The 24,265-nt window shown below is 35.9% G+C and overlaps 1 long non-coding RNA gene across 1 annotated transcript; it reads left to right on the forward strand.

Moving 5' to 3' along the window:
• The first annotated feature begins 18,929 nt into the window (after window positions 1-18,929).
• Window positions 18,930-20,237, forward strand: LOC145613508 (uncharacterized). The gene is made up of 3 exons (XR_014106959.1): window positions 18,930-19,455; window positions 19,546-19,663; window positions 19,974-20,237. It is a non-coding gene; the product is annotated as an uncharacterized LOC145613508 (long non-coding RNA).
• Window positions 20,238-24,265: the final 4,028 nt, after the last annotated feature.

A 24,265-nucleotide genomic window follows, 5' to 3' on the forward strand; every position in this document is an offset into this window, starting at 1 on the left:
TCGAACCATAACCAAAAACCGCTAAACCACTACTAGTACCAACCGAATCAACCCCAAAAATCGAAGTAGGACTAGAAGTACTAAGTAAGCTAGTCACTACTGATACGGAAACTTTAGTTTCACAAAGAAAAAGAAAGTTAGGAGCAAAAGAGTGTAGTAACCACAAAACATAGGGAAGCTTAGGAGAGGTTAGGTCATTTATTCCCCAACAATTCCAAGTCGTAAGCTTCATAAAACCTTGGGGGACTGTGAAGGGCCAGCCGCCAAACCAAGGTTGCTTGAGCAACCAAAAGCTGAAGTAGCAGAACGTACAGTGCCATTAAAGCTAGAACCTAAACCGGAAGATGCATCCAAAGTAGCCAGCTTTTGGTATTTAAGTGTCGAGGAAACCCAGCAATCTGTATGCTTTCTTTTGCTATAAGTATGAGGCTTATTTGCTTTGTAAAATTCAGCATTCTAAAAACCATTTGAAGAAGCACTATGAAACCCCAAGTCTGTTGCCACCGAAATATCAGAGAAACACTTTTCCTGTGGAAGAACATGTGGGGGTGGAGATGGGAAAAAGAAGTAGCCACCTTTACCATATAAATTCAAGTTTTTTACTTTGCGACGTTTTTGTGACCAAGAAGAACCTGCGTACCCAAAGAATGGTAATTGATCATAAGACTTACACCGTATAAAAGGGGTTTGCTGACTTCGTTTCCTTTTCTTGACCAAGTCAGACCTCTGTGAGGACTCACGCTTGCCGTGAGCAGTAGGAGAACCTAGTGAATGCATCCCAGTAGTTGCTGCCTTCGCGTGCAAGTGAGTAGAAGCAGCAGGATGCAGTGTTGTTGGCACAGCAGAAGTTGCTGCAAAGGCAGTAGCAGGAATGGGTTCGGAGTGCTGAGCAGTAGCTGCTGCAATCGAGTGCAGGGCAGTAGAAAGCAAGTTGTGGCAGCTCAGCTAGCAAGGCAGAAGTTGTTGCACAGGCTGTAGTAGCAGCATTGGCTTTGGTGTGTAGGCCAATTTTTGCGGCTGCACATGATGTAGAAGGGGTGCTCGAGTGAAGGCAAGTTGGCAGAGCATTCATTGCAGCACCAGCATCATAGGTATGGTCAACTAGAGAGAGTGTCGCTAAATGAAAAGCAACCTCAATATCCATTGGTGACGAAGTATCAGACTTCGCAGAAATTGAAGAGTCCGAATTAAGAGAATTAATTGTAGGTGAACTCGGAGGTGTAGAGCCTAAGTCCGAACTATCCGTCAGAAAACTATCCTCAAGAGCTGCAGACATACAAAATCTCCCACCATCAGTAGAATTTGCACGAGCTGTAAAGGGAGCATAAGGATCCCTTGACGGAATTACCGCTCTAAGCGCCTCTTCCAGCCTTTCTTCAGCTAAATTGTCATCCCTATACCTTGTTGAAGCCTGGTTATGGTAAGATTCTGGAGTTATAAGGTCAGTTTCACATGAAGTAAAGCTATCTTTCTCTTAAACAGACATGAAAGCAGAGCCCTCCGAAGGTGAGGAAGAGGAACCACCTATTAAATGAAACATATATCCATTTTGATACACCCCATTAATCGGAATAAATTATGGTTCAATATTATCATTATCATCACCATGAGGAGCTACAAAATTTCCATGTCCATTTGGCTGATGGTTATCTCCGGCACTCGAAGAGTTGGAGTTAGAATTGTCGGAGTTATCAGGTTCGCTATTAGCGTCAGCATCATGATTATCCACTCCGTTTTGATCATCATCAGGAGGCTCATCATCACCATCCGCATCAGGATTATCATCATCATTATCACCTTCCAAATTATCATCATCATTACCAGAGCTATTGTCATCATACTCAAAATCTTGCGCTAAAATCAGAAGATTGACCCTTGTATTTCGATTTGTAAAAACATTCTGCTGTCCCTCAACCATATTGGTATATAAGGGTCTTGTATTTGGAATATAGAGCACTGTTAATCCTTGAGCCTCAAAAGCCTCCAAACAATATTGAATTCTTCAAGCAGCCACATAATCCAAAGAGTGGAAGAATTCTTTAAAATGATCCACAACACCACATTTTTTACAAAATATAAACACACCTTTGTATTGAAAATAAATCTTAATAGGCTCAAATTCACCGGGGACAAAACACCTAGGGACTAGAGGTTTAGAAAGATCCACTAGAACTTGCCCCGAAATTCAGGCTCATCAGAAAGGCCATCCCCGTCATATTCGAGAGTTTTGACTAAACCTACGAGTTTAAGGGTTTCAACCGCCCACTCTCGGTCTAGAAGCTCAAACAGAAGCCCATAAACTCGAATCCAAAGCCTAGTCATATCAAAATGAACCTTGGCAAGGACGGTATACCTATTACACTTCCGAACATTGCAAATACGACCATCCAAAATGAAAGTGTGTTGTTCAAGTAACGCCTCTACGTCTGCTAAATTTGAGCATGCAAAAATATAATGACAACCAGTACGATGAACAATAACATTACCTCGTGAGAGCCACTGAGTATCGACCATCTGTTGAACGATCGCACGACAAGGAGGAGTGGGCCCAAAGAACCTTCCAATAACTGCTTTGTTCCAATCGATGTTCGAAATATAGTTCTCTAGAGGCTAATTTAAATAGACTCCGATTGGTACACGATCTAGTGGTTGAGATTCGCCATAATGGAGTAGTCAGCAAAGGCAAGAATAATTAAGAAGAGTTGAGTTAAAGTGAAGGAGTAAGAATATAGTAGTTGAGAAAAATAAATTGAATGAAAAGGTTGAGAAAGGGACGAGAAGCAGTAAACCAAATAAAAATCCCCAATATAAAATACTGGAGACACTAATCCTTCTCTATAACTTGCATGCACTCCACGTGTTGAAACAAGGAGAACAAAAAAGACTAAGCTCAAGAGGTGGGGCTGAAGAACACAGCCTTGGGTGGCAAGAATACTTCCCACTAATAGAAAAGGTAAAAAAAAAAACACCCAAAAGAAACGGATTGGCTAGGAAAAGGCGACCCTAACACCAAATAGCAAACAAAAGGAAGCAAAGGAAGCCTTAAAGTGAAAGAAACAAAGGAATTTAGAGGAAAAAAATCAAGAACAACAAAGAACAAATAGGAGAACCCTAGAAACCTAAGAATCGGCTTGGTATTTTTTTAGAGAAAAGGACCTGCTTGCTTTGAGAGAAAAAAAAAAATTTAAGGTTATTATTATGAGTTGTCCTCCCAACTCTCTTCGCTCCTCAAAGTTACCTTTTTTTCTTTCCTTTTTTTATTTGGAGTCGTCTCTTATGAATTATATTGTGAGTTTCTGACATGATTTGCAGTTTATTAATCCATCTGCCATTTTATTTTTGCCCCCATAATTACATGCTTATTTTATTAAAAAAAATTTTTGTCATTTTGATAAGTGAAAATAATGGTGGATTGAAAATACGGAATATTGTTTCATTGTTTGTGAGAGAAAATTAGTGGTCTTTATAGCCATGTATGATATAAAGTAAAAATAAATAAACATCTTAAAAAGGAAAGTGGGGCAAAATTTAAGGGGTGAAGGGAGTATTAACTTATTTGGATTTACACTATGTTTGAATAATAATAGTAAAGGGAAAGGAAGGGGAAGAAAAAAGAGGGAAGGAAAACGTGACTTCCATTTTTTTTTTCCAAATCTCTCCAACAATTTACATTTTGTTTGGGTAACAAAGTGGAAGAGTGTTGGGAAGGATGAGGAATGAAAATGGAAAAAGAAGATAAGGTTATATTTTTATTCCAAATCTTTCCATCATTTGAATGGTTTATTTAAGAGGTATGAAAAATAAATTTTTCCATTTCTCTTCTCATCTCTTCCCTCCTATCAAAAGGTACTCAAGGAAGGGCTGCTGGCCCTTGCATGCGCTGCTATCACGCAAGGCTTGCGGCAGCTAGCTACTACTAGCATGCATGCTTGCGGCTGCTAGCATGCGTTGCTTGCGGCTACTAGCCTGCTGCTAGCTATGGTGCACTAGCACGCAACATCCGGCCATCCATGGCTCGGCTTGGTGCGCTTGCTAGCCACCTATGCTAGAACATTTTTGCCCCTAGCACCGGATGCTCGTTGCACTCTGATGCTAGGGGTATTTTGGAAATATGGTTGATTTATTATTATTTTGCGCGTCTCGTCACTTATTATTTTTTACTCGACTTTTGACGCTCGGAGCTCGAATTACCGATGTCTAAATATTTAACACTCGGGCGACGAATTAATTTCTTCCGAATTAATTCATAGTCGGTTCGTTTACTGCTAAGGGTGTGACCCGAAGGGTTTAGTCAAGATTAAGCTGTAATATTAATTATGCATTAATATTACTGATCGTAAGCGGCCTCCACCTAGGCATTCCGATCACTTGACCTTACTTAATATATTAGCTTTCTAATAATTCTGAACCCATTAACGGAATAGTACACTTGTTCGAAGGATACCATTCCTTTTAATCTCCCACTTGTCCTTCCAGACAAGTGCGCATTTAGTGTACACCCTTTTTCCTATGTCGCTTAATGTCTCTTCATGAACTATAATGTAAGATTATTTTGTCATCCTTATTACATATAGAAGTGTTTCTCGATTCCGAGTCCGACTGTCAATAAACAGATGATTTCTAAAATCCATCCGAGCACGACCATGCATTTTTACAGTCTCGCTCTACTAGAGGCCTTGTATACAACAAAGACATCTTCCCTGTTTTAGTAGGGGGACATTCCAAGTCTTGTAATGTAGCTCCTCTTACTGAGAGGACCTAGCCGCCCGAGTGTTGCCGTTATAATCCCCTATAACAGCAGACGTTTGACAACATCAAAGCGGACTAGTACTCAAACAAGAGAACTCACAATACTCATGGTCGAGGAAATAGGTTCCGATAGCCATAATGAGAAGTAAACTTATGACGATTTTTAATCTCTTAAAGTATTCTCATAGGTCGATCCAGTATGGTTCTAAACCAATACCTGTGCAAATGATTTATGACAATCATGTCCTCGTAACACAAGAAACGGTGCTATAAATCAGACTACACACTAATCTCAATTGTTCATTAATCATCCATCGTTTAAATGACCTCGATTAGGGATAATTTTTTATTATAATATTCAACGTTCACTTTATAGGTGTTTCCTTACCAAGACTTGTCTTGATACCCTATTTTGAATATTCCAAGAATTGAATGGACTCATTATTTAATTCTAAACCACAATTAAATAGCAAACTGAGTGATAAAAATGGCATGAAATTTTAAATTACTCCAAAAACTGAATGGTTCATGTAGACACCCATTTGTGTCTCCCCAAAACCAAACCCAGTGATGAGTACCTTTCACTTCGAATCGTAATCGAATGAAGTGAAAGTGTGGAAAGTTTTGTGTTGCGGATAGTTTTAATTTCTTTTCTCTTCTCTCTGTTTTTGAAAACCTATTTTAAGAAAACAGCCAATCCAGTTTGGTTGGTCTATGATATGGGTCCAATAGTAGTGTAGTTAGATAGAGCTTGAAAAGACCTTTCCGACGATATATTATAAGCCCAATTCCGGTGAATATTGAGGAAGTTATGGCCAAATTACTGAACTGGGCCCGGTTTGAGCCTTATATGCGGCCCAATGATCTAGAGGAGGGCCTTACATGGATTTATCATTGCTAATGCAATTAGAAATGGTTTTAGTCTTCTAGATTCTTCTAGAAGGTTCTTTTCATTCCTTATTCAATTAGCATTGATAAATTGACTTTGTTGACTTTTTAGAATTTTAATCAGAATAAAATAATGTTTTTTGAGGAAAATACGATTTTATCCCCCTGTACGGCAATTTCTATCTGATTTTAGAAAACGCGTCAATAATTAAGTTAGCGCCAAACGCCAACATTAGCGCGTGACGCTAAGCTTGGCGCCAAGCTTGGCGCCTGGCGCTAGCGTTAGCGCCTAGCGCTAATGTCAGCGTCTGGTGCTAACCCTCGTTTTACGCGTCAGAACTATGTTTTGATTTTTTATCTTTTTGGCTGATTTTCTCTATAAATAGCCTCCTAAAAACTCCATTTTCATTCACCAACTCTCATCAAGAATCTCTTGATTACTCTTTTTTCTAAACTAGCCTTTTCTTAAATACAAAATTCCGCATTCGCAAGACTTAGATACACCAAGCCATATTCGAAGTTGCCTTCGCCCTAGACGTGAAAGGTTTTAATTTCTAAGGGTTTGGTCCCAAATCTCTCTTTCAATTATTTAATTTAATTGTTTGTTTTAATATTTTCCTTGAAGTTACTAATGTGTGTATTTTGTTATTAGAAAGAGGTACGAGGCATCCAAGTAAGTGCTTTAATTGTTTACATTGTTATTATGATATAGAAATCATGCTTAGGTTGTTATTATGATTCCTAGTATCATGTTAGGATGTTTTCCTTAATTTGATGTTTAGGGTGACAACAATAAATTCCTAGTATCATGTCTAGGGTAACTTTAATATCATGTATGATTAAAAGTATGATGCTTCCTATGTTCTTCCTAATATTTATGATTGTTAGTATCATGTTAGAGCTATATATTTGATCTTTATTGTTTAGTGACATGCCAGGGTTTGTTATTAATCTTGTTAGTATCATGCCTAGGGTCTTGCTATTATTATTATGCTTTAACATGATTATTATGATTATTATAATTGTTATAATTATAATTGTTATAATTATTTTTATGATTATTATTATTATTATTATGTTGCTTGATGTATATATTTATTGTTATTGCTTAATCACGCCTTTTATGCATGTTTAAAGGGAATTTGTACTTATAATCACGCTTAATAAGATAATTAATAATCTTGTTTAGGGTTAATATGATTATAATTCAAGTGATCACTAATAATAGTTTATTTGTGCATTAAATTCAACCAACATAGATAAACAGGTTTAGGGTTAAACCTATTGATTGTATGTTAGTCAGAAACCGCACATGAATACGATCAGAATAAAGTAGAGGCCTATTATTAGGGCAGGTTCAATCTCTTTTAGGTTGGATTTGTACATTCATCCCCGAACTACCAGTCTTGGTTCTAGACCTATTGGAGTTGACGATCTCTTGGATCGTTAAGGGGTGTAACCTTCACCTCATGAATGGTTTACAAGTTCCTAAAACTTGTTGGCGACTCTTTTGCTCTATCTTCTTTCCCTTTGGACGCCACCGTACTTTAGTGTATGATCACAGTGGGGTTCAAGCTAGGGATAACGCTTGAAATATTCCCTACAGTTCTTCTTATGATAAACGGTTTTTCCGAATGTTTTAAGAGTATCACTCTTTATAAAACATCTATAGAAATCACACCCATCTAATATGCTTGATTTCTTTCATGCAATTGTGAATGTTGTCGTTCACTTATTGCATAGGTTTAGTTATAACTACTTTGCTAATCTTAGCATCTTTATTAATGATATTAGTAGAAAAATACAAAAAGGCACCGAGCCATGTCCACCGGTTTTTAAAAACCGGTGGAGAAAAAATGGGCGGGAATAGGCTTTTTTAAATTGCCACCGATTCAAACCAAACCGGTGGCATATGTGTTAAAGGCCACCGATTTAAACAGGTGGGAATTAGCTGTGTTAAACCTAACTCCAGCGGCCCTACCCTTCTTATTTCTCCCTCTTTCCCCTCTTCTTTCTTTCTCTTTCCTTCTCGTCCTCTCTCTCAGTCTCTTACTCTCTCCTCTCTCCTCAATGGAAAAACCAGATCAAACCACTACTCTCTTTCTCTCTCTGCACCATTTTTATTACCTTCACTAACCTCCATTGTTTCTCATCAATGGCGTCTTCTCCTTGCTCTTCCACCTCCTCTTCCTTTGACGAATTTGACGACGATTCTATTCTCCTAATTCGAAGATGGCGAACCCCAGAAACCAAGTATATTCTATTATTTCCTTTTAACTGTGCACTTTTGATTAATCGATTTTGATTTTTCGTGTTTTTCCCTAATTTTATTGGTGTTATATGTTTTGATTCTATCAATCGAGATCTAGGGTTTCTGGGTTTTTCTGGATTTCTAATAAGATGGGTGATAAATCTTTTAGTTGGGTGGTTTAAGGTTTTTGGGTTCGGATTAGGTGGGTTTAGGTGATAATTTTGGTTAGTTGGGTGGGTTTGGGTTAGGTTGGTTAAGGTGGGTTCGGGTTAGTGTGTGTTAAGGTGGTCGGTTTGGTGTGTGGGTTTGGGTTAGGGACTTAGGGTGGGTCAAGGTGGTCGGTCTGGTGTGTGGGTTCGGTTTGGCGTGGGTTAAGGTGGTGGATCTGGTGGGTTTAAGTGGTGCATGTGGTGGGTTTAGGTGGTGCATGTGGTGGTTAAGGCGGGTTAGTTGGTTAGGCGTGGTAGCTGAATAAAAAATTCAAAGTCTCCATTCCTTGCCCTGTTCTTCCTCGACCTTGAATATCTAGATCGTGGTATGAATCACATAATTTAGTTTTATAAGGATTTGGATAATCAGATTAATTGTATTAATGGGAAAGCATTTGTTTACTTCTTGTTTCAGAGGTATTGTCACACTATCCTTGAAAAGGGTTCAGAAGCTGAGTTTTTTTGAAGAGTTGGGTCCTAAAGCAATGGTTGCTTCTGGTTATTTCTGAGTTTAGCTCTATCTTCCAGCATTTGAATTTATGTACTACGTATAGTTTTATTTCTCAAGCTTCATAGATGCATCATTTTTGCTTAAATTATAGACTATTCCACTTCTTTGTTCTTGGTGTGTTAATTGAGGGTGGTGGAATGGGAATGGGATTGGGAGCTGGTCTGTTAGGAGGAGCAATGGGTGGACTTGTTCTTGGAGAATTGATGGATGATGCTTTTGATGTTGATTGTGATTTCTGATTGCGATTTGTTTTTTGATTGCTCGTTTGCTGAAGATCTATCTTTATATGGTTTTGTTTCAATTTTGTTTTTTTTTTCATTGTTAATTTCTGATTGTTCTGGTCCAATGACTTTGGACCTTAGTGTATGTTGCATATATTACTGTATTTGTCCTTTAATTCTATTCCATTGTTCTTGTTAACTCGTTTATTTGATTTGAGTTTGTCCTATGCTACATACAAATGCTCAATAGTCCACTACATTCCTCTCACATTAATTAATTACATATTAATTGTTAATACTTTGCAAAGTTTTAATGTAGATGTTCGGTATAATTAATTGAAAACATGGTAAATTATGGAGTAATTTTTTTACAACCTAGCTAATACATCATTGATTCCATTCTTAATGGCGTAAAGTAGTTATTGAAATATAATTTTCAACTATTGGAGGAAAAGCCCCTAAATTTAGTCTTTACTTCAGGTTTGTAAAATTGCACTTATATTGGATTTTTCCATGATGATCAAGCTACTGTGTATAAACTTAGGTCAGTTCCTCACTTATAAGTATATGTAATTAGCTTGTCTTTTATTAGCTTGTCTTAGTTTACGAGAAAAACATTGATTTGAAAGAAAATAATCAATTAAATTTGAGAGACGAATTAAAAAGTTGTCAAGGAAAATTTGTTACGATGGATGTTTACAATACTAATAGTAATAATAGTAAGGTGTTTGACGAGTTTTATGACATGTTAAAGGTGATACAAGAATCCGGCCGTCAAAACCCCAAGGCGGCTTCCGCGGTGGTCCGTGATGGTGAGCACTACGAAGACATGTTGGCTAATTTACAAAACATGAAGATACCCTTCAGTGGTGAAGAATGCTTTGGACAATACGTAGATTTACATGAGTGCCACAACAGGTTTATTAATTCTAAATTTGGTTGTGATGGCTGTTTTTGTTATTATTATTTTCTATGATTGGCTTTATCATTAGTGCATCACCACTAAGAAGAATATGATAAAATCAACGCATCCATTATATATAAAGGGCACTCAGGTAAAATCATGTCAATTACTCCTATAAAGGGTTGAAAGTTTTCGGATAATATGATTAGTGACAACTAATGTGGTCACGTGGACAATCAACTAATTTAGTTGATTAAAGTCTTGAGGGATAAAACTTAAAAACATGAGTTGGAATCCCTTCACCATTATAAAGACATCTAGAGAGGTATTTAAGAACAACAAGAATGCTTTTACCTAAAAAAAAAAATACAAAAAGAACAACTTGAATGCGACAATTTTCTTATTTAATTGCCCTTTTAATTTGTATATGTCTAACCTTTGAAACGGAAAAATATTTCTTATATCCAATTAAACTACACTCATTGTAATAGGGTAAGCCGGTATGACTCAATTGTAATTTGTGTGAATCTATGTAAATGCTGTATAGATAGTTTTTGACTGACGTCTTCTTGTGAAAAGAATTTTTAAAGAGAAATTTGCTGTGCTGTTTTGCTTACTACTGCCTAGCGATTATCTTTACAGGAGTTTTTACAATGCTATAACATGTCATGATTGGCAGCTATTTAAAAATAATTAATGTTTTAGTCTAATTCTGATTCAATTGTGCATGTGTATGTCCATTGTTACACTTTGGGAAATATTTGTTTCTATGCAAGTTGTTAGTATAGGACTAATAATAACTGTAGGCGTCGCTCGATGTGCGCCTACGTTAAAGCATGTTGTGAATATGCTTGACACTCATAGGAAGTGGGAATTGACATATACGATTAGGGACAAGGAAAGTAGGGAGCTGCCAACAAGTTTTTAAGGAACTTGTAAACCGTTCACGAATCATTTAAGGCAACCACGATAAAGGGACAACGAAGGCAATAACGATTGACCCGTGAAGGTTACACCCCATTCATAATCCATGAGATTATTACTAACTCCATATGGTTCGGAACCACGAAAAAAGGACCGGGGATGATGGTACGAAGTGAGTCATGGAGTCACATTCGCCCGTATTGGCCCCTACTCGATTCTTATAGTGAAAAGCATTCCTGCAATCTCAAAGGCATACAAACAGATATTCAATTTGCTCAAAACTATTATTAAGCTAAATTGGTTGAATATTAATGCAACATATTATTCTAAAATATTGTGATCACTTGATTAAACGACAAGATTAAAAAGGATCCTAAACCGGTTGTCCAAATTATCTTATTAGGCGTGATTTTCAATTACATATTCCCTTTAACATGCAATGTTGTGATCAATAAATAATAATAGAATTATCATTAATATTGGAAGCAATTTAACAATAAATTGTTAGTCAAATCAAATAATAATAATAATAACCCTAATCATGATACTAGAAATAAGAATAAAAATAAGAGTAATTAAGTAATTAATTACTCACATTCCGCGTTTCCTTGAATTGCTACATCATGAATAAACAGTTAGTAACTTCAATAAAAATAAATCAAATAGAAATTAAATTAAATAAATGTAGATTTGATTTGGTCCAAACCCTCAGTTAATTATACCTTTCACGCCTTGGTTAAAGTATAGAACTTTGGGTATTGTATGAACTCCTTGGAGTGCGTAGGGGAAGTATTTTGGGAGAATAGGGTGGCTAGTGTTTAGGCTAAAGAGAGAGAAGAGAGTTATTTGATGATCAAGCTTGTTGATGATTTTTTTGGAAAAGGGGAGATATGACCTCTATTTATAAGGAAAAAAGAGGGGTCGAATCAAGAAAAGATAAAAATTCGAATCGGATAAAACTCTTGCGATAGACGGCAGTTTTTGCGGTTTTTGTTTTTAACATATCTTTTTATCCAGAAATTGGAATAAGATGAATAATATATATATGGAAAGATCTTGAAGTCTAATTACTAACCCAATTGCAATAAGATTAAAATATTTTGTAGAACAAAAGATATAGCCGAAAGAGTGAGACGGTGTCAGTTTTGGATAGAGTTTGACATTTTATTCATATCTTTTCCGTTATAGCTCGGAATTGATATTATAATATATCATTGGAAACATAATTTCAAGGGATATCCAGCCATATAAAATTCAGATAAAAAAATATGAGGAACAAAATTCATATATGTCTATCTTTGAACGTCTTTCAATTCGGATAAAATAGGACTTTAAAGAAGAGGAGTTTTATTCAATTTCGAACTCTTTGATCTTATCTTTTCAAAAAGGATAATTAAGATATTTTAGAAACTTATAGAAGCTTCCAATAAATCCTAATTGGTTTAGGAATGGGATTAAATAATTTGTACCCTCTTCATGATCATTGGGTCGTAGGTAAGGTGGGCTTATGTTCGGTTTGGGCTCAGTTTAATATTTTGGCCATAACTTAATCGTTATAACTCGGATTTAGGCTTATAATATATCTTTGGAAAGCTCTTTTCAAACCCCATCCAACTATTCAATTATTTGACCCTAATTATGGACCAAAATAAACAAGATTAAACGTTTTATAAAAAGGACACGAAATGAATGATTTTAAAGGACACGAAATGAATTATTTTGGGTTTAAAGGCACGAAAAGAGGAAAATAAGTTATGGTTTGGGGAAATGGGATAGGAATTGGGTTGGTTCATGAAATGGAAATATGGATTTAAGCACTCAAAGATTAAATACTCAACCCGACCAATAATGGTGGTGAAAGGTTGTTCATCCTCGGGTTTGGTTTTGGGGAGACATTTTTAGGTGTCTACAAAAGCCCCCACTTTGACTGAGTTTGTAGAAACGTTAGTTTTGAAAACGATAGTCAAAGTAGTCGATAGGGACGGAGAATGATTTAAGACATTCTGTTATCCTAAATCACTTTGTATACACCGATACCTGTAAAAAAAGGTTAATTCCATAGATAAAAGAGTAAAGGGATAGAACGCTTATTTGACACCAGTGTATCGGTGACAAATGAGTTTGGTATCTTCCTATGCTTGAAGGAATCCACCGGATGACGTTTTGTTGAAATACTTTCCATGTCTGAGGAAAGTCGACTGATGAGTTTGGTAGCTTTCTGAGCCTGAAGAAATCTACCAGATGATACTTTCCATTCTTGAGGAAAGTTGACATATGAATTTAGTGGCTTTCTATGCTTGAAGAAATCCACCGATAATGCTTTCCATGCTTGAGGAAAGTCGAAAAGGGAATTTGGCGGTTTTCTATGCTTGAAAAAATCCACCGGATAATACTTTCCATGCTTGAGGAAAGTCGACAGATGATAAGATTGCAAGTCTCTGTGTATCGAGCACCTTGCGTCATGAAATGATGGTGGTTCGATTGTCCCCGAACGTGGGCTGTAGATGGTCCGCTTGTCCCCGAACGTGGGTTGTAGTTGGTTCGCTTGTCCTCGAACGTGGGCTATAAACGGTTCCCTTGTCCCCGAACGTGGGCTGTAGATGGTCCGCTTGTCCCCGGACGTGGGCTGTAGATGGTCCGCTTGTCCCCGGACGTGGGCTGTAGTTGGTTAGCTTGTCCTCGAACGTGGGTTGTAGATGAGACCTGCAAAAATAAATTTGCCAATGGACTCGTATACATTGTGATTGACTTATCCACTGACTTGACCAAGTTTGACTTGATGTGACATGACATGTGTATGACTTGTGACTGTGTGTGTGTATATGTGTGTGTGCTGACACAAGCAAACAAAGATGCAAAAGAAAAAAATTTCCGTCAATTTTTGTCATGAGACGAGTGGAAGGTACTGACTTTCTCGCGAAAAAGAAAGACGTGAAAAATGAAGTTTTGTTTTCGAACTTCTCTCGATAAAAATTTTGAAAAAGTTTTTGAACTTCCCGAAAAGAAAATAATGAAAAAGGAAAGAAGTTTTGAACTTCCTCCTTAAGTAAGACGAAATGAATCGTATGGATTGAATTGCTTGTCTTGAAAATAATGTATGCATGATGAATGTTCTTAGGCCAGGAGGCTAAGGACAATTACATCATGTGACACGACAGATGAATTAACTTAGGTCATGGAGCTAAGCATCATATATGGTGTAAAGAAACGATCTTGAACGTCACTTAGGTCTGGAAGCTAAGCACGTGTTTAGATGAAGTGATTATTGAGTATTACATAATGAATGTTGCTTAGGTCAAGAAGCTAAGCACGATATGCTTTGTATGATTAAAAATCATTGATATAGAAATGTTTCTCAGCACATTATGCGATGCATGAAACAATGAATATTACTCAGGTCAGGAAGCTAAGCAAGTATACAATGTTTCTTCTAATGAATGTTTTCTTTAAATATGATGAAACATGCACAGTGTTGAAACAAGATTTCATGATAAAGGGCTCTTAAAGAGAAGGATAATTGATATGGATATGGATGTGTGAGTGAAGTGTGTGAATGTGATATTAAGGCTGACTGCAAGGGTTATGGCGATGGAAAGAGATGTGAGAAGAGTCAAAGATGATGACTCTTTAGGCTAGGTAGGCTAAATGATTTGGGTTCAAGCCCCCAAGTCTAGCTCTAGATGGGTAGGGGTAAGCATTGGATATTCTTTTACTCGATCATGCATGGATATGAATATGAATGTGGCCGCACCTCGATGTGAGGTTGCCTACGTATCCGTTAGGAATCAGGCCAAACGTAGCTCTAACCGAACTTTGCACAAGTGTGTGTACACCTCAAAGAGGTCTTTCAAGGGTTGTAAGGTGGTTATGCTGAAGGTTTAAGGAAGAAAGGGGTAAAAGGCTCAAGACCCGAGAGAAGCCCCTAAGATATGCAATTGTGTATTAGATTTTGCAAGTTTTATTTTTCATATATTTTTTTGTTTTGAATTTCTTTTTTCTTTTTATTTTTTTCAATTCCTGTGAATCAATGTAGGCAATCTCAGATCATTCGGTCCATCACTCACTTAGCATTCATGTTTCTCAGGCACGGTACCAAGCACTCGATGAGAGACGCAATTTGAGACATGTTCATATCGGAGACATTGGAATACTTGCCTTTAGATATTTTTTTAATTTTTTTATTTACTTATTCTTTTCTATCTTTTTTTTTTTATTTGAACTTGTTTTCTGACTGTTACACAAATTGCACACCTTCTCATCCCAGGGTTAAGTGAATGTGGGTTGAATAAATAAGGTCAATCGTTAGACGAGGCTCAAAGTGGTTGACGAAGAAATGAATATGTGATTAAATGGTTAATAGGGAATGACAGGGTTCCAAAGGTGCCTCAAGTCATTGGTGTACCTTGTGTTTAGTTCGGCAATTTTTTTTTGATAATTACGGGATCGAATGTAAGAAAGAGATGCTCATTTATGAAGAAGGTAAGAAATGTGACACATAGACACATGGATAAGGAGAATCTATGCTAGACTTTTAGGGGGAAGGGTTTGAAACAAAAGAAGAAGAAAACATGAAATCTTGGTGAGAAGCTTGCGTTGTGCTTTATCTTCATGGCTGTTTATGTGTAACTTCTTGCCGCCTGGTGAGGAAAAAGGTTTCTTGTTGTTGATGTTTTGATTGGAAGGAAAGAAGGAAGGAGTGATGTTCCCCTTATTCTTCCAACTATTTCCTAGTGATTTTAGACTCAAGTACTGTGTAAGGATGAACTCACTTAATGCATTCACTCAATACTCGAATTGGAATGGAAGAGTGTATGAAACAATTTTGAAAACTGATGGGAAATACTCCACTCATTCCTATTACGACGGAAAGCGATGCGCTAGTATACAATCATAAACAATATAGTGCATTACTCGAAGACAAAAGTGTGTGCAATGACTCAACATGTGTGATTAGGTGAGTTTATTAAGACTCGTGGTATGATCGCATGGCTAGACATGAGGAAGTTGTGAAAAACAAAGGACCCAATGACCAAATAGCACGGAAGACTAAAAGACAAACTAACTTGATTAATTTTATCCAATTTTAATGTTTATGCTATTTACTAGGTGAAAACGGTCCATTGGCAATCGTTAGTCATAAATAAGATCAACCACAATCAAAGACAAAGAACACATGTTAAAGTTAACAAAAAAATCGATCACAAGAAACTAGGAAGGGGACTAGAATTCTAGAAGAGTTATGACTCATGGGTATAAAAAATAAATAAAAAAAAAAATAAAAATCTATAATCCTATGTTATACGAGTTGACACGGATTAAAGGAATTGGCTAAGACTAGCTTGACACGATTTTTTTTTTAATTTTTTTTTAAAAAAAATAAAATAAAATAAAAAAAGGTAACGTTAAAAAGACACCTAAACTGGAAAGGTTGTAGTATATCGGTTATAACTTTTGATTTGTGACTCTGATTAAGACGAAACCAGCTCTAAATGAAAGATAAAACTCGGGGCTACAGATCCATAGGTTGTACGGCACGTAACTCTTTCTAGAACTCCGGATATGACCAAAACAAGTTGACTCTTGCGCAGTATACGGGAATAAAAATCCGGGTGACTCAAAAATTAAAAAAAAATCTATGACTCGACTCTAAAAAAAAGTAATAAAAAAATAAAAAGGGTTTAATAAAAAAAATAATTAAAAAAAATCAATAAAAAAATGCACATATAAGCACATCGTCACGAATGATGCAATGAAGTTCGCAACCTAGAGTCAAGATTTATGTTCCACTATGGTCAAGCTTTTGGGTGTCAAAGGGTACCATGGTTAAGAGTTTGGACGCGTTAGCAAGGCAACCTCCCTTGAGGGTGTATGCCAACGGGCGGCTCCGCGAGTTCGTGATGAAATCGAACTCGACTCCATGGTTTGGGTGGATTTAAAAAACTCGGATGAACCCTTATTGTCATGAACGTTTTCGGGTTGATAGAGCTTAAATCCCCCGGGCTAGCCACATACGTAGAACACGTACTATTGTGGCAAAATAGGTGACCTAAAATGCATATGCATATGTGACAATGCCAATTAAATCGCTGGAATACAATTCAAGAATCTTTCAAGTCTCATCCACTCATCTCAATTAAATACCGATCACTCAAATCGATAAATAACCAAGAATCCTCCCCAGTGGAGTCGCCAAATTGTAGGCGTCGCTCGATGTGCGCCTACATTAAAGCATGTTGTGAATATGCTTGGCGCTCATAGGAAGTAGGAATTGACATATACGATTAGGGACAAGGAAAGTAGGGAGCCGCCAACAAGTTTTTAAGGAACTTGTAAACCGTTCACGGATCATTTAAGGCAACCACGATAAAGGGACAACGAAGGCAACAACGATTGACCCGTGAAGGTTACACCCCATTCATAATCCATGAGATTAATAACTCTATATGGTTCGGAACCACGAAAGGAGGATCGGGGATGATGGTATGAAGTGAGTCATGGAGTCACATTCGCCCGTATTGGCCTCTAATCCATTCTTATAGTGAAAAGCATTCCTGCAATCTCAAAGGCATACAAACAGAGATTCAATTTTCTCCAAACTATTATTAAGCTAAATTGGTTGAATATTAATGCAACATATTATTCTAAAATATTGTGATCACTTGATTAAACAACAAGATTAAAAAGCATCCTAAACCGGTTGTCCAAATTATCTTATTAGGCGTGATTTTCAATTACATATTCCCTTTAACATGCAATGTTGTGATTAATAAATAATAATAGAATTATCATTAATATTGGAAGAAATTTAACAATAAATTTTTAGTCAAATCAAATAATAATAATAACCCTAATCATGATACTAGCAATAAGAATAAAAATAAAAGTAATTAAGTGATTAATTACTCACATTCTGCGTTTCCTTGAATTGCTACATCATGAATAAACTGTTAGTAACTTCAATAAAAATAAATCAAATAGAATAAATTAAATAAATGTAGATTTGATTTGGTCCAAACCCTCATTTAATTATACCTTTCACGCCTTGGTTAAAGTATAGAACTTTGGGTATTGTATGAACTCCTTGGAGTGCTTAGGGGAAGTATTTTAGGAGAATAGGGTGGCTAGTGTTTAGGCTAAAGAGAGAGAAGAGAATTATTTGATGATCAAGCTTTTTGATGCTTTTTTTGGAAAAGGGGAGATATGACCTCTATTTATAAGGAAAAAAGAGGGGTCGAATAAAAAAAAGATAAAAATTCGAATCGGATAAAACTCTTGCGATAGACGGCAGTTTTTGCGGTTTTTGTTTTTATCATATCTTTTGATCCAAAAATCGGAATAAGATGAATAAGATATATATGGAAATATCTTGAAGTCTAATTACTAACCCAATTGCAATAAGATTAAAATATTTTGTAGAACAAAAGATATAGCCGAAAGAGTGAGACGGTGTCAGTTTTGGATAGAGTTTGACATTTTATTCATATCTTTTCCGTTATAGCTCGGAATTGATATTATAATATATCATTGGAAAGATAATTTCAGGGGCTATCCAACCATATAAAATTCAGATAAAAAATATGAGGAACGAAATTCATATTTTTCTATCTTTGAACGTCTTTCAATTCGGATAAAATAGGACTTTAAAAAAGAGGAGTTTTATTCAATTTCGAACTCTTTGATCTTATCTTTTCAAAAAGGATAATTAAGATATTTTAGAAACTTATAGAAGCTTCAAATTAATCCTAATTAGTTTAGGAATGGAATTAAATAATTTGGACCCTCCTCATGATCATTGGGTCGTAGGTAAGGTGGGCTTATGTTCGGTTTGGGCTCAGTTTAATATTTCGGCCATAACTTATTCGTTATAACTCGGATTTAGGCTTATAATATATCGTTGGAAATCTCTTTTCAAGCCCCATCCAATTATTCAATCATTGGACCCTGATTATGGACCAAAATAAACTGGATTTAACGTTTTATAAAAAGGACACGAAATGAATGATTTTAAAGGACACGAAATGAATTATTTTGGGTTTAAAGTCACGAAAAGAGGAAAATAAGTTATGGTTTGGGGAAATGGGATAGGAATTGGGTTGGTTTATGAAATGGAAATATGGATTTAAGCACTCGAAGATTAAATACTCAACCCGACCAATAATGGCGGTGAAAGGTTGTTCATCATCGGGTTTTGTTTTGGGGAGACATTTTTAGGTGTCTACAATAACCCTTGCCTGATTTCTAGCTACCGAATCAGCTCGGTCAAAATCCGAATTTATTGAGCTCGTGTCAAGCTCAAGCTTGGTCTGAGACCGTAATGTACTAAGGCACTAAGATGTGCACCACTGCACCACTTTGCTAGGCATTGCTCATGAACTGGAATCTTTGATTGATTGTTTGAATTTAAAGAGTAGATGAGATATGATAAAAAAAAAAAAAGGATTTTACAAACTGACTATTCTGATCATCCCTCATTCTGAGCTTCTGACCAGGTGATGCTGTTGTGTGATTATGGTTCTGTTTCTTGTTTCAAAATGACTATTAAGTTCACAAAGTCTAGGGTTGTTTTATTTCAGAGCCATGTACATGCACAAGCACAAGCCTTAGAATGACAAATAGAAAACTCTCATGTTCATTACAATGTACTATTATCTTACTGTCTTTGGTGATAAAGTTACGATGTGTAATCGGGTACGATTCTTGTAGCTTTTTACCAGAATGAAGCTGAGGTTGGGGAGGCACTTGCTGAAGCAATTCAAGTTGGGCTTGTCAAAAAGGAGGATCTTTTCATAACCACAAAGGTTAAGTGAGGACAAAATTTCTTATTTTGGGAGGAACTTTGATCATCAGATGACATTTACACTCACTTATCATGTATAATCCTATTGCAGCTGTGGAGCTCTGACCATGGACATGTACATGAAGCGTGCAAAGACAGTTTGAAGCAACTTCGACTTGATTATATGGATCTGTACCTAGTTCACTTACATGTAGCCACAAAGCATACTGGTAAAATTCAAATTCTTGCCTCTTGATTGATGAATTGCAATTTTATTTTGGAAGTGTATGAGATGGACAAAAGCAATATTCATAGAGTCATAGTCTCATACTTGTATATAAAGTATGTAAATGTTCAAGAGCTATGCATGTCTACTTTTCTAGGATTTTACATGAAGACTTTTTTTTTATTAATATCCTTAAGCTAGTAGTTGTTTTGCTCATATACTGACATACTGTATTATATGTTTTGAGTTTTGGCGCTTCAAAGTCACTGAAAAATCTGATACTGATAATATTCTTCTCTTGTGGATTTCAGAAGATCATGTCGGAATAATGCAAAAATTTGTTTAACTAAGATATGGGGCTGCTTCTGTGCTGGTGTTCCGCTTCTGTGCTGGCGTGCTGCTCCTTATATGCGCTGCTGCTGCTGTTCTGCACTTCTGCTACTGTGTAGCTGCATATTTTTTTTACCTTGTATTTTATTTTAATTTTTTAGACAAAAATTGTAATATTACTGCATTTTTTTTAATGAAAATATGTAACTTTATATATATGTTAGTGTTTATTTATCAATTTAAGTGAAAAAAATGCAAAAAATTTTTTTATTTTTTTTGCCATTATTGGCACCAATTATGAACAGGAACCGGTGCCTTTAACCCCATAAAAAAAACCGGGAAAAGTTATTGCCACCGGTTAACCGGTGGCCATACTTGTTTTTGCCACCGGTTTTGAACCGGTGGCTTTGCATCAGACTATTGCCACCCCCCAAATGCCCACCGGTTCAAAACCGGTGGCATAGGGGGGTTTTGAACCGGTGGTCAAATACTTTTTTCTACTAGCGTCATGGATTATATGTGATTTAGGATTTATTCTCCAAGTGATGGCTCCCACTCATTTTCATGATTGAGACCTTCAACTTGACGACCTACAATCATTAACGTTTAGCAACGAACTTTCCATAGAAAATCTTCTTTAATATCGCCAATAAGGCAACAATATTCGCAACATATATTTTAGTAGACTTCTTGATGATGCTTTGCTTGGGTTTCATTCCAAATAGCTCACATTGATTTGGGATACCCTAATCACTTGTGATCATGGAATTTTCCTTAAATTCCTGCACATTACACATGGATCCACGTCCGTGTTACCATTCTCAAGCCACGACTCATTTTAAGCTCGTGCTTATAAACGGCTTCCTTGTTAAGGATCTAATCCTTGTTAAGGTTTGTGCTTGCAACATCAATTCTCAAATCGTATTTGTTTCCACAAGTCAATAACTCATCCTGTTACTTATCCAAGTACTTTGGATGTTCATGGCCATAATCTAACGATATATTACATAGATTCAGGTTGATTGGTACTACATACATACTGCAGATGCTCTAACCAAGTTAGTCGTGCGACGATTCTATATCACAGCGTACATGATGGATTAAATTGCATAGTAATTCTCAATCTTATTCCATCAATTTGACATTTTAGCTCATTTAGTTTCACTGAGTCTTTGCTAAATTGTTTGCTATATGATACGGTTGAAAGTCTCTATTAGAATCTTTCATGTTTGACTTAGTATTTAGCTTATACTTAGTTCAAACATTTACTTAGTTTTATACATAATGGGTCGAAAGTCTTTCAAAGTCCTTTAATTCATGTTTAACATTGCAAACTCCGTTACAAGTTCAAACATTTTATTAAGTATATACAATAGAACTTAATACCCAATACGTAATAAGTATCGTCTTTTGTTTGGTCCATTGTCAAAAATAATTTCAAATCTAAGCATTTATCATTTGATAGTTATTTCACAACAAAGTGTTCATTAACTTTTCGTTGGACCTTTACTTTTGCTCCCACTAAACTTCTTATTCATAAGAATTTCTATGTTTCTCCATAAGCCAATCCTCTTATTAACTTTATGAGAAAACACGTTCCAATTCCTATATACAATACTTTCTTTAATCCCATGACGGATTCCTTGAGCTTGCTTTCAAATCTAGCATCATTTAGATTTTCTAAACCCTTAGACTATTTTCATAGTCACTTCCAAAATCCTATTTTAGGAAGGCGGTTTTGGTATCTATTTTTCCATATTTCACATGTGCAATTTTGCTTAAACAATCACGAAAAGACTTTAGCATTCCGATTGTTGAATAGGTTTTTATTAAAATCAACTCCGTGAATTTAATTGTATCCTTTTCAACCAATCTAGCTTGTATGCATATACATTTCCACATTTGTTAGTTATCTACTTGAAAACTTATTTCCAATCGATGGGTCTTTCACCCTTTATGCAAATTAATCAAGTTTCATACATGATTTTCAAACATGGAGTCTATCTCGGATTTTTATGGCCTCTAACCATTATTCGGAATTTGGATTTGTCGTAGCTATCTAATAGTAAATAGTATGCTTGTAAGTCTTAGGTTTATTTCTAACTTAATAGAAATTTATAGGATTCAATCCAAGCCTTTGGTGAATTCTATACCTATACGGGGCAATTACATCAACCACTGAGTTTCAAGGCGCTTCCAAAGCCCTTTTATTATGTTGATCTTACTCCAACATTTCTGATGTTTTGTGAGTAGTAAATTCTATTTTAAGGAACTTGTAAAGTCCTTTTGAGTATTCTTGATCAAGAATTCTCAAGAAGCCCTTTTAAGGTATTCCGAGATTCTCGGTTCTAGTTTGTTGCTAAGCTCGATTGTCATCGAGTTCATTTTCCTCCCACTTGTCGTTTTGAAAACGTGTTATTTTTCAGAAAGACACCACTTAGAGCAACATACACTATGTTCTCAATTTGGTTGTTAAGGTAATGCCCATGGTCTCACTTGAATGCTTACAAAGAGACATGTATATTGTCTTTGGGTAAAAGTTCGTTGTAAAACAAAAAGTTAGCTCCCACTTGAGCTATCTTAGCCTTTAATGAGCCATTAAGCTCCCACTCAACCACCTAGCTCTTGTTAAGCCGGTGAGCTCCCACTGAGTCACTTAGCTCCCACTGAGCCAGTGAACTCCCACTGTGGCTAAGAGTTTTAAACATATAATTGAAAAGACGTTTAGAAGATAATTCTATCCATAATTGAATATGGCGTCCTTTCTTAGCTTCGACATTTTGTTTAGTGTAACATTAGTCCTTCGTGCAAATCTTAAGAACTTTATAGGAAGGGATGTGATCCATCATTGTTCGAGTCATTTTTAAATGGCATCGAGATATCCGTGAAGACACACTATGTTCTTTGTGGAGTTATTTATGAAAATTTCAATTTCATAACTTTGTGATGGTCACGCTTGGCTCAAGCAAACATCGCTCGATCTAATCTAGACGTTTTGATATCTTGCCAAGTCGATCCTGTACTTCATTGAACTCTTGAACTATTCAAGGTCAAGTTTGTTCACATTTGATGAATATAGCCATATTATTTCAAATTCTTTGTGAAACGTTGAATTAAATGAATCATCTTTAGCTTTTGGAGTCAATTGTCTATACCAAGAACAATAGATCTTTACTTTGTTGGTTTCAACAAGTAAGACTTGCTTGTCTTAGAACGATTCCGAATCGATCAACTATCAAGAGCCTAACTCATAGAGCCTTGAGTATGTTCTTGTCAATGTGACATTGCTAAAGATGTTTGGAACGCAAATCATGCCCATGACTTTGAGCTTTTGCTAGTTTGTCATGTTAAGGAAATGTTTGTTTATAATCAAGAATTCTTGACTCATGGTTTAGACAATCATGCCATTCAAATAAATTTGCAACTATTTCTCATTGCTTTGAATGTGAGTCTTTCCGTGTGTAAACGGATCAATTGCTAATTATGGAACACAATAACCATTTATTTGTTCTAGCCTTAGCTTAAAGGTCTTTAAACAAAGCATATGTCCTTACAACTGATGTAGCACCACTTTGCTTCATTATTAGCTTGTAAGTCGATTACTTAGCTTATCTTCAATAGTTTGAGGTCACTTTCAAAGTGGAACACTCAAGAAGTATCCAATACTTGTGAAGATAACGAATTGCTAAGTTAACTACAATAACATGAACTCATGGGTTGAAATGGAATCTTATTCCTTTTCTTTGTTCCTCGTTTCCTATATTTCTTATCATACTTTATCTCATAATCTTTAAAGAACCATTTCTTTAAGAGTCTTTGACTTTTATACTTTGTTAGGCATAATTAAGCATCTAATGCGCCGTAAAACAAAGTTCCATCTTTTCCTTTAATTCACGCTTGAATTACTTCATCAATGAGTCCTACTCATTTATGTATTAAGCGAAAAGATATGTTGGTTGTCAATATTGAAAATTTGAGTTTGCAACTCAATACTTCATGTTTTATCAAAACTACCTAGTATTTTGAATACATGATGTCCAACCGTCCTTTCGGACTTTGTTGTAAAAGTCATTTATGAGAATTGTATTTTAGAAATGCTTTACTTTTCTTTGAGAACCATTCTCAAAGATTTCCTTTACAAATCATGGAAAGCACTACAATTTTATTTGGAATTCTACAAATATAAGTGCAAAGTATAACAATTTATCAAGTAAATAACATAATAAGTTTGAAAATCAAAAGGTATTCATGCAAATCTTCAATCTTATTAAACGTC

Source organism: Chenopodium album, chromosome 3 (genome assembly GCF_948465745.1).
Source record: "Chenopodium album chromosome 3, dcCheAlbu1.1, whole genome shotgun sequence".
NCBI classification, from domain to species: domain Eukaryota; kingdom Viridiplantae; phylum Streptophyta; class Magnoliopsida; order Caryophyllales; family Amaranthaceae; genus Chenopodium; species Chenopodium album.